We start from the raw sequence: 16925 nt of genomic DNA, 5'->3' as shown, positions 1-16925 counted from the left end.
TCATGTTTTCTTCGCTTCAGTCATATCTACAAATGGCTTGATGGATGGGAAAAACAAGAAAAAGCAAGGAAATTGTTAATGAGTGTATAAGCCCTCAGAGAGGCTTTATAGGCTCCCTTTAGAGGATTTCAAGACAAGGACACACCCACAAAATTCTATCTAGTAGAATTTTCTTAGCTTTGTAGCTATAGCATCTGCTCTGATAGAAATGACAAAGATATGGATATTTAACTCCTGGTCTGGGTTCAAACATAATGCTAAACTATTAAAACTATAGTTTAGCAGCACTTGCACATGCCTTCACACATGACGGGAGGAAAGCTGCCCTTTCTGTTTGTGGTTTAAAGCAGCGTTTGATTGCGTCCAAACCAGAAAAATCCATTTCAAATAATTCTCATTTCACATTTTGTACTTGGGTATAGTTATTGGGTATGAACTACATGCTGCTCTGATTAAAGCTCTGTTGTTATGAAAGTAGTGACAGTGCCTCTGATGTCCCTGAGAACATGTCGGCAAGCTCCACCATTGCTGTGACATGTACTAAAACCCCACCCCACCCCACCATGGTTTCCATGATTACAGTGCTTCTCTAAAAGACAAATGCTGCACTCATGGAGAATGCTGGGGTGCCCCAGGGATCTTATCATGGGAAGAATCTCTCCACAAATACTTCATTTGTCTTTTCAGAAAAACATTGCAATTGTGGAGAGTGGGAATAGGGTTAATGAGCGTTATCAGCTTACAGACACACTTTCATGGATACTGTACTTGAGGACAGCTTCCACAAATCAAAAAACACCTCAAAAGGGCTTCTTCTGGCTGAAGTGCAAATATATGCATGTAACATTTGGTGCTTGTCTCTTGAAAATATGTAGAAGATCTGTTCCTGGTCACCACTCCTGAGTATTTTAGAGATTCAGCACTAGTTTCATACCCTAGCTTGTTCACAGACTATGGTTAGAATAAGGCAGGATTTGCTGGGCACAGGCATCATAGCAACTCCTGGTTAGCTCTAAACCAGGAAAGGACTTTTCATACTTTCTCCTTTTGTGCATGCAAAGGGGAGAGGGGAACACGTGAGCCCACAGTCATTAAACCATGATTAAACCATGGTTCAGTGTAATGTCTGAATCAGGCCACTGGCAATGTTATGTCTACCTGTCTATATATGTGTGAGGATTTGGGACATGAAATCGGTTAGGGGTTGCATTGGTCATCCGTCCACCTTTGCCATTGTGCCACTCTTCTCACATGAGGCATATTGTTCAGAATCATTTTCAAGTTTCTCCCAGTTATGATTTCACCTCTCTATCAATTTAACTCAGTCAGAAGTCGTCAGAAGTTTAACTGAGCTTGAAAATGACATTGACTGCATAAATGAATGAATGAATGCAATGAGTGTCTTATGCATGATATATAACCTATTGGTGGTTTCTGCTTAGTACACTCCCATTTCATTCTTGAGCTAAATGAATTGTCATTTAGGATTTCTTTTCTCTTTTTTTAAGTGCTGTGCTATAGAGTGAATGTCGGTTGATTCACACATGTTTTTATGAGCCTGTATATATAATGTGTAGCCTGGTTCATTTGCTTCACTCTTATAGGACAATTTGCTCTATGGTATTCCTTTCTTTGCTGTTGGCATATTGTAAGCCTGACTGTGATCTGTGAGGACTACTGGGATGCCTACAGATATGGAGAAACTGTCTGAGAAAATTCTCTGAAATTTCTTCTGGGCATGAATCTTGAATCTTTTCAAAGTGAGAGAATGTTTACTCTGGAGACATTTCTTCACCATTCTATCCTATAATTACTTCTTTGCACTGCAGGAATTTTTAGTTACCACCATTTGTCCAGTTCTGAGTCACATTAATTACAATACATTTTTCTTCCTCTTCTTATTCTGATCCTATTCCTGTATGAACTGCTTGTTTCTTTTTCTCCTATTACTCTTCAGGGAGGATTGGACTCTTCAAAATGTTATTTTGAATGCAAGTAGAGTGGGCACCAGAATTATTTCTGCTGGCTCCACCACCACGACTTGGCATGACCCATGAAAACCTGCGCACACACAAAGCATACATTTATAGTCTATGCACATGCAACTAGGGAGCCTTGAATAGACGACCCCTGACTGCATGTGCATTATTGACATGAGCACAATTTATAGGAGCACAGATTCTTTCACAGATTATGCCCAATGTGTGATGGGTGCTGGACCACCAGGCACAATCCCATTTCTCCTTTTTTGCATATTAACGTGAGTCTCACCATCATTTGAGGTATGTTTGGTTAAGATGCAGGACAGAGCATTTTTGGTCGTGGCACCTAAACTCTGGAACTCTTCCCCCGGGAGGCCCAGCTACCTCCTTCCCTGCTATTCTTTTGTAGCTTAGCAAAAAACATTGTTTAGATGGACCTTCGGTTTGGGTTCATTTTTGTGCTCCCTGAACTGTTGGTTTCTATCAAACTCTGCTGCATTTTGTTACTGTTGTTTCTGTTCTTGCTGAAATTTGCTTTTTGGTTTTGATATGATGTTCCTGCACTTAGTTTTGTTATTTTGAATGTAATTTAATTTTGATTATATGTCTCTTTGGGGAGGGGGTCTGTGGAATAAATACATTAAAATGGAGAGTTCTAGGTACACAGGGGAGCAAGCACCAATCTTAGTACTCACAGAGGCTGGAAAGCTAGTGCACAGATCTGTTGCTGATACAGACACTGGCAATGTAGCCTTGTTTCAGAGCCTCATACCCAGTCACTGATGCTTCAGCAGCAGAATGCCAGTTCGTAGGATCAGGTAACGAGATATTAAATGTATTTAACACAAGATGATTGGGTTACTATCTAGCTAAAATGAGGCATTAAAATAAAATATTGGCAAAAATAACTGTGATTGAATTAATGTAGTTACCAATGTTTGAGATACACACACACACACACACACACACACTACTACTACTACTACTACTACTACTACTACTACTACTACATAATACATGCACTATATACCTTAGATTATCCCCCCACCACTACATAAGAACAGCCCTGCTGGATCGGGCCAAAGGCCCATCTAGTCCAGCATCCTGTTTCACACAGTGGCCCAACAGATGCCACTGGAAGCCTACAGCAGGAGTTGAGAGCATGCCCTCTCTCCTGCTGTTGCTCCCCTGCATACAGAGGCATACATAACTGTGCATTTTACAATTGCATGTTGTATGCTATTTGAAGCATTTTGCTAATACATCATAAGTGCTTAGCTTTGACTGGAGTATGCCCTTCATTAAAATATATATCCCTTATGTCCCTACTAGTAGGGGTGTGCTGAACTGCTCCATGATTGAACAGCGAGATAGGCCTGTTTGACAGGTTCAGTGATGGACCAGACTGGCCCCAGCAAAAGCGGTCCAGCCCATTATCAAACCAGATCAAACACAGGCAGACCGTTTTGCCAGTTTGAGTGCTTGTAAAGGGGAGTCCAGTGAGGATTCCGCTTTGCTTCCAAAGGTAATATCAGGCAGCAGGGCAGCGGCGAGAGAGAGGCGCCTTTAAAACTGAAGGAGAAGGCACTTAACGGCAAGCCTGAGTGGCCCTCCCACCACCTTCTCAGGGGTGGCGGCATGTAAACAGCCTCCACACATGCACGGAGGCCATTTGTGGGCTGCTGCTGAGAAGGTATGGGGAGTATTTTGCAGGCCTGCTGGTAAGCACTTTCTCTTTCCATTTTAAAAGTGCCCTTTGCCACTCCCATTCTGCCTTTTATTACCTTTGGAAGCAAAGGGGAATTCTCACCAGATTCCCCTTTACAGGCACTCAAACCAGTGAACTGGTCTGAGCTGGTTCTGTTGGATGGACCAGACCAGCCAGTTAGTTCAACCGAACCAGTTTTCAGATCGCAGTCTTTGGTCCGAATTTAGACCAAACCAGTTCCATGCACAACACTAGTACCTGAACAAAGCCATCTCTCTCTCTCTCTCTCTCTCTCTCTCTCTCTCTCTCTCTCTCCCCCTGTCAAAAACGTAAAATAACAGTTATTAACTTTTAGAATGGTGTTCTTTCACAAATGCATTTAACAGCATACCCCTTCAGTGGAGGATTATCTTGCTGAGATTTTGTGCCTGTTAATGGGATTCAGGTGCACTCATCAGTTGCAAACAGTTCCTCTGTGTCTCTGGTGATAGATCTTTCTGTGGCTGAGCTGGCATGCCTCTAGGTTTGATATGCTGGGGAAAATGGTGTTCTATTAGAAAAAGCATGCAGTTAACTTATTTTCCATTTCAGAATTCATTGTCTGCATACATTGTCTGTTTATGGAGTCAGAAATCTTGACCGTGGGCCACACTAGGCTTCGTGTGGCAAGAAGTCTTCAACTGACTGTAGCAACTAGCAATTCTGACAGCTGCTCTAGCCAAGGGTGTAGCTCCAATTTACAAGAGTGGGAAGACAATAGTCCCTGGGCCCCTGAGAGAGGGGAGCTTGCTGGCTGGGTGACAGATTGCTTTTTGCTCTCTGAAGAAGGTGGTGGGGAGCCAGGGGCCATTCCCCCTTTGTGTGTCTGTGTTGTTTAGTAAAAAGGTGGCACCCTATTCCAAAGGAAGGGGGAATGGAACCAAGCTTTCTTTCTTGAAACTTTGAGGGACACATTGATTAACAGCAAAAGGTTACAGCCAATGTAGAGAGCCACCTTCCAACCATTTCTTGGTTGGAAGGTGCCACTGCTGTCTCTTGCTCCAGCAGTCCCGGCTTCCTCTTACATTTGGAACAGCAAAAGGAACAAGAAGTCACTGCGTGTTGCCACTTGCTTTTCTGCTCTGAGTCCAGGCAAATGTCACCAGAGGGAGGGTGAGCACATGAGGAGGCAAGTGATTGAGTGGCTGGGTAACCCAACAGGTGGGGCAGAAAGGGGCTATTCACAGGTGTCTGCAAGCAGCTATTAGAACTACTAGCTGCTACCATCACCTAAAGACATCTCACCACAGGGGGCCTCCTCCAGAGAATTCTGTGTGAACCAGGAGTTAGTTCAGTTCACATTCTTGGACTGAAAAGAAATAACTGATGTTGAATTCAGGTTTGCCTACTCTGAAGCATGCCATGAGGAAAGCACATTGAACTACTACAGCAGATAATGAGACCTGGGAAAAGATGTGCAGAATGTTTCGACCGTAAAACATTTCATCTCGAATTGAGCCATTTGAAGTGTTTTCACCATGAAATGTTTCATCTCGAAATGAGCCGTTTCAAGTGTTTTGAGCTCAAAACAAAATGCACTCTCAAAAAGGGGCCTGTTTTGAGCTCAGAACAAAACAACCCTGTTTTGATTCGAAATATTTCAGTGCTTCGAGCACCATTTTGGAGGTCCGTTTTTCCTTTGCTGATTGGGGCTTTTTTTTTTTTTTTTTTTGGCACTGGCTTCCAATTCGCTTGCGATCTCCTTGCTTCTTGGCTGAAATTGGCTATCATACAAATCAAGTGGCAACTGTGCCCTCATTGGGTAGGAGGAGGGAGGGGAAACACAAAAGGAGGGAATTTCAAATTCAAAATTTATTCAAAGGGACTAGGAGGCACAGAGAGCCCTTCCACCATGTCTCTCTTGAAGAAGAGAATAAATCAGGACAGGACAGGAGGAAGGAAGGTTTGATTTTGTGGTTTTCTTTTCTCAGCACTGAGAATAATATACTGTGTTATTGTTGCTATAACTATCTGGTTTTGCTGGATCTCAGATTGAAAAAGGCAGAACTTGGGTGCCTGCCTTCCTTGAGTTGTGGTTTGTTTTGTCTGTAAGATAGTGTTGTGGTGAGAAATGGACAGTCACAGTGCGCTCTCTCTCTCTCTCTCTCTCTCTCTGTATTGTGTAATATTTCTTCGTGATTGTTGTGATGTGCTCCATGTCTGGCCTTGAGACTAACTTGTGCTTCACTCACTGCTCTGGTCTGTTCTGCAATCTGTATTGCAAGTTCTATTCAATCAAAATGTGGCTGAAGTTGCTCTAGTTGAGCTTATGGCTATGCTTGATGCTAAGTAAGGGTGCGGCTGTGGGACCTGTTGCAATGCTAGGAGCCCTTTCTCATGATTGCAGAGAAAGGGCTCGAGGGAAAGCAGGGAGGAAGTCTTAAAATGCTTACCTCCTTACTTACCAAAGAGATCTTTGGCACCTTGCTGGGCATTGCCAGCTTCTGAGAATTGCTGGCTTCTGCTGGCAGCAGGGAGGTGGGGGGTGGGCACAGGAGAACCCCAGAACTCCCATAATGCACCATAACTCCCATAATGCAAGCAGCTGGGGCTGGCAGACAATTAAAAAAAATGAGCGCTTGCTCCCTTAACCTTATTTTGAATGCGGGCTCCGGAGGCAGGTTTATTTTATTTATTATTTATTTATTTTACATATTTTTATACCGCCCAAAACTTACGTCTCTGGGTGGTTTACAACAAAATAAAAACATTAAAACATTAGTTAAAAACAAAAACAAGAAATTTAATATATGACAATCTAAAATTTTTAAAACAATATTCTAAAATAACATTAAAAACAATCAAAACAGTATCAGTTAAAAGCCTGGGTGAACAGGTGCGTCTTTAAAGACTTTTTAAAAATTGTCAAAGATGGGGAGGCTCTTATTTCACCAGGGAGTTCATTCCAAAGCCCCAGGGCAGCAACGGAAAAGGCCCGTCCCTGAGTAGCCCCCAGATGAGACGGTGGCAAATGCAGACAGACCTCTCCTGATGATCTCAGTGGCCAGTGGGGTTCATAACGAAGAAGTCGTTCTCTTAAATACCCAGGGCCTAAGCTGTTTAGGGCTTTATAGGTTATGACCAACACCTTATATTTTGCCCAGAAACATATCGGCAGCCAGTGTAACTCCTTCAATACAGGAGTAATATGGTCTCTCCTAGATGCCCCAGAGACCAGCCTGGCTGCCGCATTCTGGACCAACTGTAGTTTCCGGACTACATACAAGAGCAGCCCCACATACAGCACATTACAGTAATCCAGTCTGGAGGTTACCAGCTTATGTACCACTGTTTTGAGGTCATCTGTCTCAAGAAACGGGTGCAGCTGGCATATCAGCCGAAGCTTATAGAAGGCAGCTCTGGCCGCCGCCTCAACCTGGGACACCAGGGAGAGACTTGGATCCAGAAGCACCCCTAGACTGCGTACCTGTTCCTTCCGGGGAAGTGTGACCCCATCCAGAACAGGCACATCAAAATTGTCTCCCGAGTTTCGACCCCGCACAATGAATACCTCCAACTTATCTGGATTCAGTCTCAGTTTGTTATCCCTTATCCAGCCCATTACTGCCTTCAGGCAGGCATTTAGGGAGGTTATGCCCTCTCCCGATGATGCTGACATGGAGAAATAAATGTGGGTGTCATCAGCATACTGATAACACCCTGCACCAAATCTCCTGATGATCTCTCCCAGCAGTTTCATGTATATGTTAAACAACATCAGAGACAATACGGAGCCCTGATGGACACCACACAAAAGTTCAGATTTTGAAGAACAACAGTCTCCAAGAGACATCATCTGCAACCTGCCCGAGAAGTAGGAGCAGAACCACTGCAGAGCAGTGCCTCCCACTCCCAATCCCCTCAGACACTCCAGAAGGATACTGTGATCGATAGTATCGAAAACTGCTGAGAGGTCCAAAAGGACCAACAGAGTCACACTTCCTCTCTCAATTCCCAGGTAGAGATCATCCATCAGGCCGACCAAGACAGTCTCCAACCCACAGCCAGCCCGGAAGCCAGTTTGAAATGGGTCAGGATTATCAGTTTCCTCCAAGACTGTCTGGAGCTGGGAAGCCACCACCCTCTCAATTACCTTGCCCAGCCACAGAAGGTTGGAGACAGGCTGTAGTTACTCAGCTCTGAATGATCCAAGGTAGGCTTCTTCAGAAGTGGTCTAATAATTGCCTCCTTAAGACTAGGAGGCATCTTACCTTCCCTCGGAGACACATTTATAATGCATTTTATAATGTGTAATATTTATAATGCGTTTGCCACCACGCTGCCACCAGGAACTGAGTTCTCACCTGCAGGCAAAATCAGGCTGGGCTTCCTTAGTCTCATTTTGCCTGCATGTAAGAATAGCCTCAAGGAGTCATAATTGTGTGTGAGAGAGCCACTGGTGCCAATTATGTTCCTTCAGTGCAGGCACTGAGGCTGACGTTGGATTCTGGGTCAGTGATTCTTTTTTTGACCATTTTTGGACTGTGTTTGAAATGTGTGTTCTATGTTGGGAGGGGAAGATTCCCTTTTACTGTGTGTTTCTGTAGTGTTTTTCAAGGCAGGGTTAAAAACACTGACTCAGCTGCTGTTTTGACAAAATGTTTTGGCTGTTTTGCATTACATTTCGAATTTGAAACAGAATGAAAAATCCATTTCATGCACATCCCAAAAAAGGATTGCATTGGTTTTTCCTTTGAAACATTTTGGATGTAATCCATCAGAAGGCAGATGCAGTTAATCCCATTGAAAATGGTGTTATAGAACATGCAGCCTGATACTATGCATATCTACTTGTAAGTAGAGATGGAGTCCCTTGATCCCTCCAACCCGGACAACTATAGACCTGTCTCTAACCTGCCCTTTTTGGGCAAGGTGATAAAGCGTGTGATGGCATCCAAGCTGCAGAAGGTCTTGGATGATACGGATTATCTGGACCCTTCTCAATCTGGTTTCCACCCCAGATATGGGAGTGAAACTGCCTTGGTTGCTCTAGTGGATGACCTATGCCGGGAACTAGACAGGGGGAGTGCATCCCTGTTGGTTCTGCTGGGCCTCTCAGTGGCGCTCAATACCATCGACCTATCCTTCTGGACTGCCTCTTGAGTATGCTAATTGGAGGTACTGCATTGGAGTGGCTCCGATCCTTTCTTGGAGGGAGGGTCCAGAAGGTGGTGCAGGGGGACTGTTGCTCGGCTCCATGGCCATTGGCCTGTGGGGTCCCGCAGGGTTCGGTGTTGTCCCCCGTGCTGTTTAACATCTACATGAAACCACTGGGAGAGGTCATCTGGGGACTTGGACTGAGTTGTCAGCAATATGCAGATGACACTGAGATCTATCTCTCCTTGTCACCTGATCCTAGGGAGGCAGTGGATGTCCTGAATCTGGGATTGGAGGCCATGATGGGTTGGATGTGGGCTAATAAACTGAGACTGAATCCAGACAAGATGGAGGTAATGTTGGTCAGTAGGAGAGCCAATCAGGATGAGGAGATTTTACCAGTTGTGGATGGGGTTGCACTCCTCTTGAAGGAGCAAGTACGCAACTTGGGGGTATTGCTGGACCTGGCTCTGCTTTTGGAAGCTCAGGTGGAGGTGGTGGCCAGGGGTGCTTTTGCACAGCTTCAGCTAGTGTGCCAGCTGCGTCCCTTTCTCGAGAATGCAGATCTGGCCAGTTACCCACGCCTTAGTCACGTCATGGCTGGATTACTGTAACATACTCTACGTGGGGCTTCCCTTGAAGAATATCCAGAAATTGTAGCTAATGCAAAACACGGCAGCTAGGGTTTTATCTGGAGCTGCCCATGGGGATCACATCACACCCATTTTGAAACAACACGTCCCAGCCCCCGACCCTCTTCGCTCTGCCGGTGGCTGCTGGCAGTTGTGTGGATGAGTGATCTGTCCATCCAAGGATCCAAGAGGGATCGTCTGTGGGGAGGTAAATACAAGCAGCTTTCCTCCCCGCTCTCCCTAGAGCCCTTTCTCACCGATCATGAGGAAGGGCTCTTTGTCTTTTATGCCTCTCTATTCATTCTCTGCAATTGTAGTTTATATGCTTGACACAGATACACAGGTCAGCTGCTTCTATGACTTATTTTTATTTTAAACAGCATGCACAAGTCCTGATCATGTGACCAGTGTGGTCAGTTGACCATATGAATGGACCTGACAGACATACAAACAGCCAGCAACCCTGCAAAATCAGGGTTCCAAATTATCTGGATAAGCCTACATTCATACAGTTTGTATGCATGTACCATCAGTTCACATGACCAATTATATGTGTGTAGGGTTGGGTGGGGCTTGCCATCACAATTCCAGTCCCCCATGCAAACGCACATGGGCATGTATTCAGTCTAAGCTTGTTGGTCCCATGAACAGATTTGTAGGCTGCAATTCTGTGTACACTTTCCTGAGACTAAACACAGTGAGACTTACTTCTGAGTGAATATGCTGTGCTTAGATTTGCTCTGCACGTCACATAATTACTTTCTTAATTATTTCCTCTGCATTATTCATCCACATTGATTTGGGTTCAATTTTATTTCAGTTCATAGCTTGTATGCTTTTAAAAAAAATTTTATTTGTATAGTTGTGAATGTTTCTCAAATACACAAGCTATGAAATGTGAATATAGGGGAAAAATCATTTTGCTATAATTGTATCCAAAAGAACAACAACTTGGAATACAAAACATCCTCACGAGAACCTCCCTCATTACCCAGCCTCTGGTTATCTAAAATGCTATGTGATATGAAAATAAAAATCAATGTTGCTATTGTGTCATTTGTGGGGGAAAGGTACAGGTGGATGTCCTAATCTAAAGTAAGGGGGAAAGTAAGCAAGGCTTTCTTTCTTTAAAATTTTGGAGGGACTTAATCAACAGCCTCCTCATAGTGAGAGATAATGAGCCTTACTGTTGCTGTCATGCAATTAGAATACACCTGGTATCCATTACTTCACACTCCATCTGCATTGCTGAAGATGTACAAAAAGCAGATCTTCAAAGGGTGGGAATACTCTTCACACTGCACTGAATTCTTTGCAGAGTGTCAGAGAGTCTGGAGCAAGATAACCCCACTGAAACATTTTTTCTTTGTATCTGGAGAAAAAGTTCATTGCCTAGGTTTCCTTATCTAGGTCAACCACAGAAAGGAGAACTTTTGTCCTCCGTTTGGCTTCTGCTGTCATTACTTTCTTCTTACAGCAAGAGATGCTCAATGATATCTGTCCTCTGCTCGTCCCCACGCCTGGAGACCACCCAGTCTCTCTGGAGCAATCACTCTCTCCAGCACACATCTTCCCACAGTCTAAAGAACTTGAGCGCTTTCCTATCTCCTGCCTTCCTGTCTGAATTACTCTATAGGCAGGGTGTGCTTAACTCTTATATAGCATCTCTTTTTTCTTTCACAAAGCCACTGACCATCCCTCCCCCAGACACATATTCTTAGTCCCAATGCAGCATCTGGCTAAATGCCAGGCCCTACTATTAAAGAAAAGAAAAAAGTATGATGTAAATAACTGGAAATATACCAGTCATATGTGGTAGTTGCATAATGAACCCCTACCCAAAGGAAGCAAGATCAGAATTTTATTGGGGGGAAATTGGGATATATATTTCACTAAAGTAAAGGTAAATTTGTGCCATTGACTTGGTGTCTACTCCTGGCGACTACAGAGCCACGAGCTTTTTTTGGTAGAATACAGGAGAGATTTACCACTGCCATGTCCCGTGTAGTATGAGATGATGCCTCAGCATCTTCCTATACTGCTGCTGCCCGATAGAGGTGTCTCCCATAGTCTGGGAAACATACCAGCAAGGATTTGAACCAGCAACCTCTTGCTCCCTAGGCAAGTTACTCCCCCCATGCACCATTAGGTGGCTCTGTATCCCACTAGACCTCTGTTTTTAGACCTACTGTTGTGTTTTCACAAATTATATTCCTTCCATCCTATCTTTCCCCCCTCCAAATGAAAAAGTAATGGATTGATTGCTTCAGAGATCTAGCACCACAGATTAGCACTACAAGAAAAACTTGAGAACTAACTATGCTGAGACATAATGGCAAAACTAGGCATAGAGACTAGGTATAGTCTTTTCTGAGACTATGCCTAGTCTCAGAAGAGCTGAAGCAGAAGCTCCATCCTGCATCTTGCAAAATGAAATCCTAATGCCTAAAGCCCCAGTCCCTGATCTACTCACCCAACCAATTAACAGGTTAAAGAGGATCATTTCCCAACAACCCTGGGATGTTAAAGATCAAAACTTTCTATGTAACAATGAGATTTCAGGATGCAATGTCAAACTGCTGGTGGTATATCCCAGTGGTGGCAATAGGGGAAAAATAGGGTGGGGGGCACAGAAGGGGAAACATGCATTTCTGGGAGGGTAAATTATGCCCCACATATTAGATTACTGAAACAGAAATTGGGGTGCTTGCCCCTTTGCCCCCCTGGATCCCCCCATGGGTATGTTTGTAAGTCATAATGTGGGGCAGGCAGGGATAAAATATTTTAATAAGAATACTATTGCTTGCATCCCACTAATACATTACAAATGAAAGAAGTTCAATTTGCAAGGGGAGGGCTGGCTTTTTGCTGATCCCTACTTCTGTCTGCTACCCTCTGCACCCCTCCAGAATCTCTTCAAATGGTCCCAACCATTGGGGACATATTTTTGGAGCTTATAGGGGGCTGCAAAGGGAAGGGGATATTGGTAAATATTGCCTCCCTTGCACAAACAGGACTTCTTCTGTTTGCAGGAGTACTAGTTGGGATCTTTTCCAGTGTAATTACTGCAAGCAGATTTATCAACATTTCCCCCCCACTCTTTAATAAGGTGAATGACTTATTTATATTAATGTTCATTATGCAAGTTTTATTGCTATTGATATTAATTTATCAGGGGTTATTTTGATAAATATTATAAAGAATGGGCTGAAAATAGAGAAGAATCTGCCAACTATAGATAAGGGCATTGTCCTTCTGGATTCCAATGACATTTTTAAATTACAGCGCTAAAGCTTTGATAGGCTTTTTAATTATATAATTAGCCACACACAAAAAGGATCCAGACAGAGTTATAGCCTTGAGTTATGAATATTTTGGTAATGTATTTAATTTAAGTGCATTCATTTCTGAAGGCAAATGGTGCTGAAAGAAAGCCATGCAGATGAGATAAAGCAGTCGCTGGGCTAACACGTTGAGTCATTTGTTTCCAGTGAGAGCCTGCGTCCCCATGAACAAAAGGCAAACTTCATTAGGTTACTCAGAATGCCTTATTTAATAATAATACTTCGTATTTATATAGTGCATCTCACTAAATATAGCCTATGAAACACTTTGCATACATTATCTCGGGACCGGTTTATACAATCAAGAGAATCAAGTGGTAGAGCTTTATTTGGGAAGTAACACTTCTGGCTGTAGCTGAAAACCTGTTTCTTTGCTGGTTTTCTATGTCCAGGGAGCCTGTTTGTAGGGGGACATTCAAACATGCATTCTGCCCCCCATACACACCTGCAACTTGAAATGGTACAGTATATACAAAATGCTTTACCTCCTGGTTGTACTAGTTTGAATTGGTTCTCTATAATTTTTGCAAGATAGTCTTATTCACATATTGCAAATATGTAGGCTGAGGCTGAAAGATAGTGGATTTCCTAAGCCCATCTACTGCTGAGTTATGTCTAAGGTGAGATTTGAAGGAGACTTCCTGGTTCATAGCCCCATTGCTTAGCTACCACATGACATCACGCCTGATTTCTTTGGTTCTGTCTGCACAAAGAATGCCATATTTAATGGCAAAACTGAATATATTTTTATTTGTATTTTAAATTGCTTTAATCATATTAATTGTTTTAATGGTTGTTTTTAGATTGTGAACTAAGCCCGGGGATTTTTTTAATATGAGGTGGTATAGCAATTTAATAAAATAAATAAATAAATACATAAAATAAAATAAAATAAAATAAAATAAATTCTACAGTTCTTCAGGGCACCAATTCAGTTTTCATCGAAGCCTCTGCAATGCTACAAAATGAGTTCTTTTGTTCTGCTTCATATTGTATGGCATCTTTATGATATTATGTTGCATTACTGCTATTTTTACTTCTGTGGGTGTGTGAAAGAGAGATTGTATTTATTATTTTACTTGTACACTGCCTTGCTAAGTGTTCCTGAAGGGTGCTTATATGTCTTTTAAATGAATAAATGAATGAATGAATTATAGATACACACACACGCTTTAAGAAATTCACTGAAGCAATGGCTGAGTTCCAGGTGTGCAATTGGAGGCTGCCGTGCATGTGCAATGGGCTCTGCGTGGCTGGGTAATGACTGGACAATTAACACATAATGGAAGCCGGGGGGCATGGGGGACCCCCCCCATGGCCTCAGAAAAGCCCCCCAGAGGGAGTAAGTTAATTTTTTAAATTTTGTGTGTGTCGAACCCCCTAACAGGTTGGGGTGTTCGGCTCAATGTCGAACCGAACTGGGAGGTGTTCGGCTTGATGTCGAGCCTTCAAAGTGAACCGGTTCGATATTGAACACGTTTACACATCCCTAATGTTGTTGATCATAATACCTAAATAACTGTATATTCATGCAGATTTAGACATACACTGTACACAGATTGTAAGTGCACTGAATATAACGTGTGAATAAGGCTTGTGTCAGTTGTGGGTACACCAGTGCTACACATTCATTTGCAGTGGTAAACATGCAAATAATGAAAAGGTGATGCATTTTTCCTAACGGACAGTGGACCTATACCAGGGACCAGCAGTCAATCATAGTCCATCTTATTTATTTGTTATTTCTCTGTGCAAACCACCCTGAGCCATTTTTGGAAAGGCGGTATAGAAATCGAATAAATACGGTAAATAAATCACAGTCCTCTAGAACATGGTTCCTTGAGTACTGTCAAGCAACTCCCCAAAAGTGGCTACCTTGGCAGAAAACATGAATGTAGCCATGGTGATCATAACTGCCACCATAAAATGTGAAGCAGCCATGAGGCATTAAGGAAACCTACATTAATCTCTTTGTTCCTGAATGTTTGGGCTTACCAGTCTTGAGCTGCAACCTTGGTGTTGACTACCATTTCCTAAAGCATCTTCTGCTTGGAAGAAAAGCTGCTAATGTTCCATTCCCTTAGTTCAGGGTTCTTCATTGTAAGGCCTGAGGGCCAGTAGTGCCCCTCTGACTAATTGTTTATTGAGGCTTTATGAAGTTTCGGCTGAAGCTGAATACCCTGCACAGTAATCCTAGCACCATATGGAGATGATCACTCCCTCTGTGCAATGCTATGCTTTGCCCAATGTGTGTGTGGAGGGGGGAGCGAAAGCCGGGGAAAGGCCCTCTTGAGCCTCTGCATGGTCTTGGAAGGTGTGCACGGAGTGCTGGGAAGTGTAGCCATTCCTACCACTTTCCCCACAAAGTGGCCTCTTCTGAAGAAAGGGCTCTGTCTCTCTTAAAGCACTGAGAAAAGTTCAGAACTGTGTGGAAGTCAGAATAAGGGGAAATGGTTCTCACATTGAAGATTTTTTGCCCAAATGTCCCCTGCTTGAAAAATAGCGAAGATCTTAGCTCTAATCAGTTAATCAACTTAGCTCTAATTAATTGCTCAGCTTCTCCCTTTATGCATTGGTTTCTGATAATTCTGGCTACCTAGTGCTTGGAAAAAGAAAATCAAATAGATAATGATGATGATGATGAATGCCAAACTTCTTAAAACTGCACCGGGGGGAAGGAGGGGGGAATCTACTTCTGACTTGCCCATTCATGAGTCTAGTTCAGGTTTGGCTCAATGGATTAATAATAGTTATTATTAATATTATTTTATTTTATTTTATTTTATTCTATTTTATTTTATTTTGATTTCTATACCGTCCTTCCAAAAATGGCTCAGGGTGGTTTACATAGAGAAATAATAAATAAATAAGATGGATCCCTGTCCCCAAAGGGCTCACAATCTAAAAGAAACATAAGATAGACACCAGCAACAGTCACTGGAGGTACTGTGCTGGGCATGGATAGGGCCAGTTACTCTCCCCCTGCTAAATAAAGAGAATCACCATGGTAAAAGGTGCCTCTTTGCCAAGTTAGCAGGGGATCTACTAGTACTACTAGTAGTAGTAGTAGTATTACTAATAATAATAATACAATGGATGACATCCTGACTAATGCACTAATGCACTTGCATAACAAGCAAAGTTGCACTAGTACAAGAAGACTGCATAGTTGCACTAACAATTTGGGCTTTGCAGAATTGTGCTATAGTGCACAAGGATGCATGCAGCAGCACAACACTAGTTTGGAACACAAGCTCCATACATAGCACAAGTAGCTATCACAACAGCTTTGTGTTAACACAACATTCCTCCACAAGTGCTTCATTTGTCAGGATGTCAGCCAGTGCAGTCAATGTACATGGCACAGTACACAGTTTAATAAGCAAAATGTCTTACCTTCAAGGAATTTACAATCCACATTTTGACAATGGGGAGGGACAACAGAGGGAGGGGAGGGAAGTCAGTGGAAGCAACAAATAAATGTGAAAAAATGAATTACATAGACTTGGGTTTGGTTTGAACAACTGGAGTTAAAGTTTGTCATAAGGATTCAGGCTGAGGTTTGAGGAGGAGAAAGAAGAGGCACTCTATGTATTCTGAAAGGGAGTGCCAAGGAAGAAGGTGTGCCTGTCTCAGGGACCACCCACTATCTTGCCCTCAGAAAACAAACTGTCTCCCATCGCATGCTTCCATTTGACTTCTGCACAAGTTGAAAGGTTTATCACAACTTATTACATCTTCTGTTAGTGGTGGTGATAGATCCATGCTGAGTGGCTTAGAAGAGGTAAAAAGCCTGAAAATGACAACATGCCACTAATCAAATGTAAAATATCTCACAAGCCCCTCAGGATAGGTTAGTAGCATATGTAAGATAATCTAGAACCCCATCACAATCCTTCACCCAAAGACCTGGAACTAAATCATTAACATGCCAATTCTGCATGTTTCCTCCTAGCAAAGTTTGAGAAACATCAAATTATTTCCTTATATTTAACAATGCTCAATAATTTTACCTTTTCTCCGTTTGCTGTGACTATAACAATTTATTCCAAAGCAAGAGCTTCCCCTCTTCTTTATTGTTCCCAGGTGCCCCATAAATGATGACAATGATGAATTACAATAA

At 42.8% G+C, this 16925-nt stretch overlaps 1 protein-coding gene and 1 long non-coding RNA gene across 15 annotated transcripts in view; one reads left to right on the top strand and one right to left on the bottom strand.

Moving 5' to 3' along the window:
• Positions 1–16925, top strand: part of KCNH7 (potassium voltage-gated channel subfamily H member 7) — a 440460-nt gene that overhangs the window by 36816 nt on the left and 386719 nt on the right. The gene's annotated exons all lie outside the window — the stretch shown is intronic.
• Positions 1–16925, bottom strand: part of LOC128329872 (uncharacterized) — a 35314-nt gene that overhangs the window by 6223 nt on the left and 12166 nt on the right. For 2 of the 3 annotated variants that reach the window (XR_008309829.1, XR_008309828.1), the window contains exon 5: positions 4082–4223. This is a non-coding gene — a long non-coding RNA (uncharacterized LOC128329872). Of the gene's footprint in view, positions 1–4081; positions 4224–13490; positions 16596–16925 lie in introns of those variants that run through there. The other variant, XR_008309830.1, reaches the window with a different exon arrangement.

Source organism: Hemicordylus capensis, chromosome 1 (genome assembly GCF_027244095.1).
Source record: "Hemicordylus capensis ecotype Gifberg chromosome 1, rHemCap1.1.pri, whole genome shotgun sequence".
Classification (NCBI taxonomy): Eukaryota; Metazoa; Chordata; class Lepidosauria; order Squamata; family Cordylidae; genus Hemicordylus; species Hemicordylus capensis.
The sequence above is the reverse complement of the archived record's forward strand: the minus strand, read 5'-3'. Positions and strand labels throughout refer to the sequence as shown.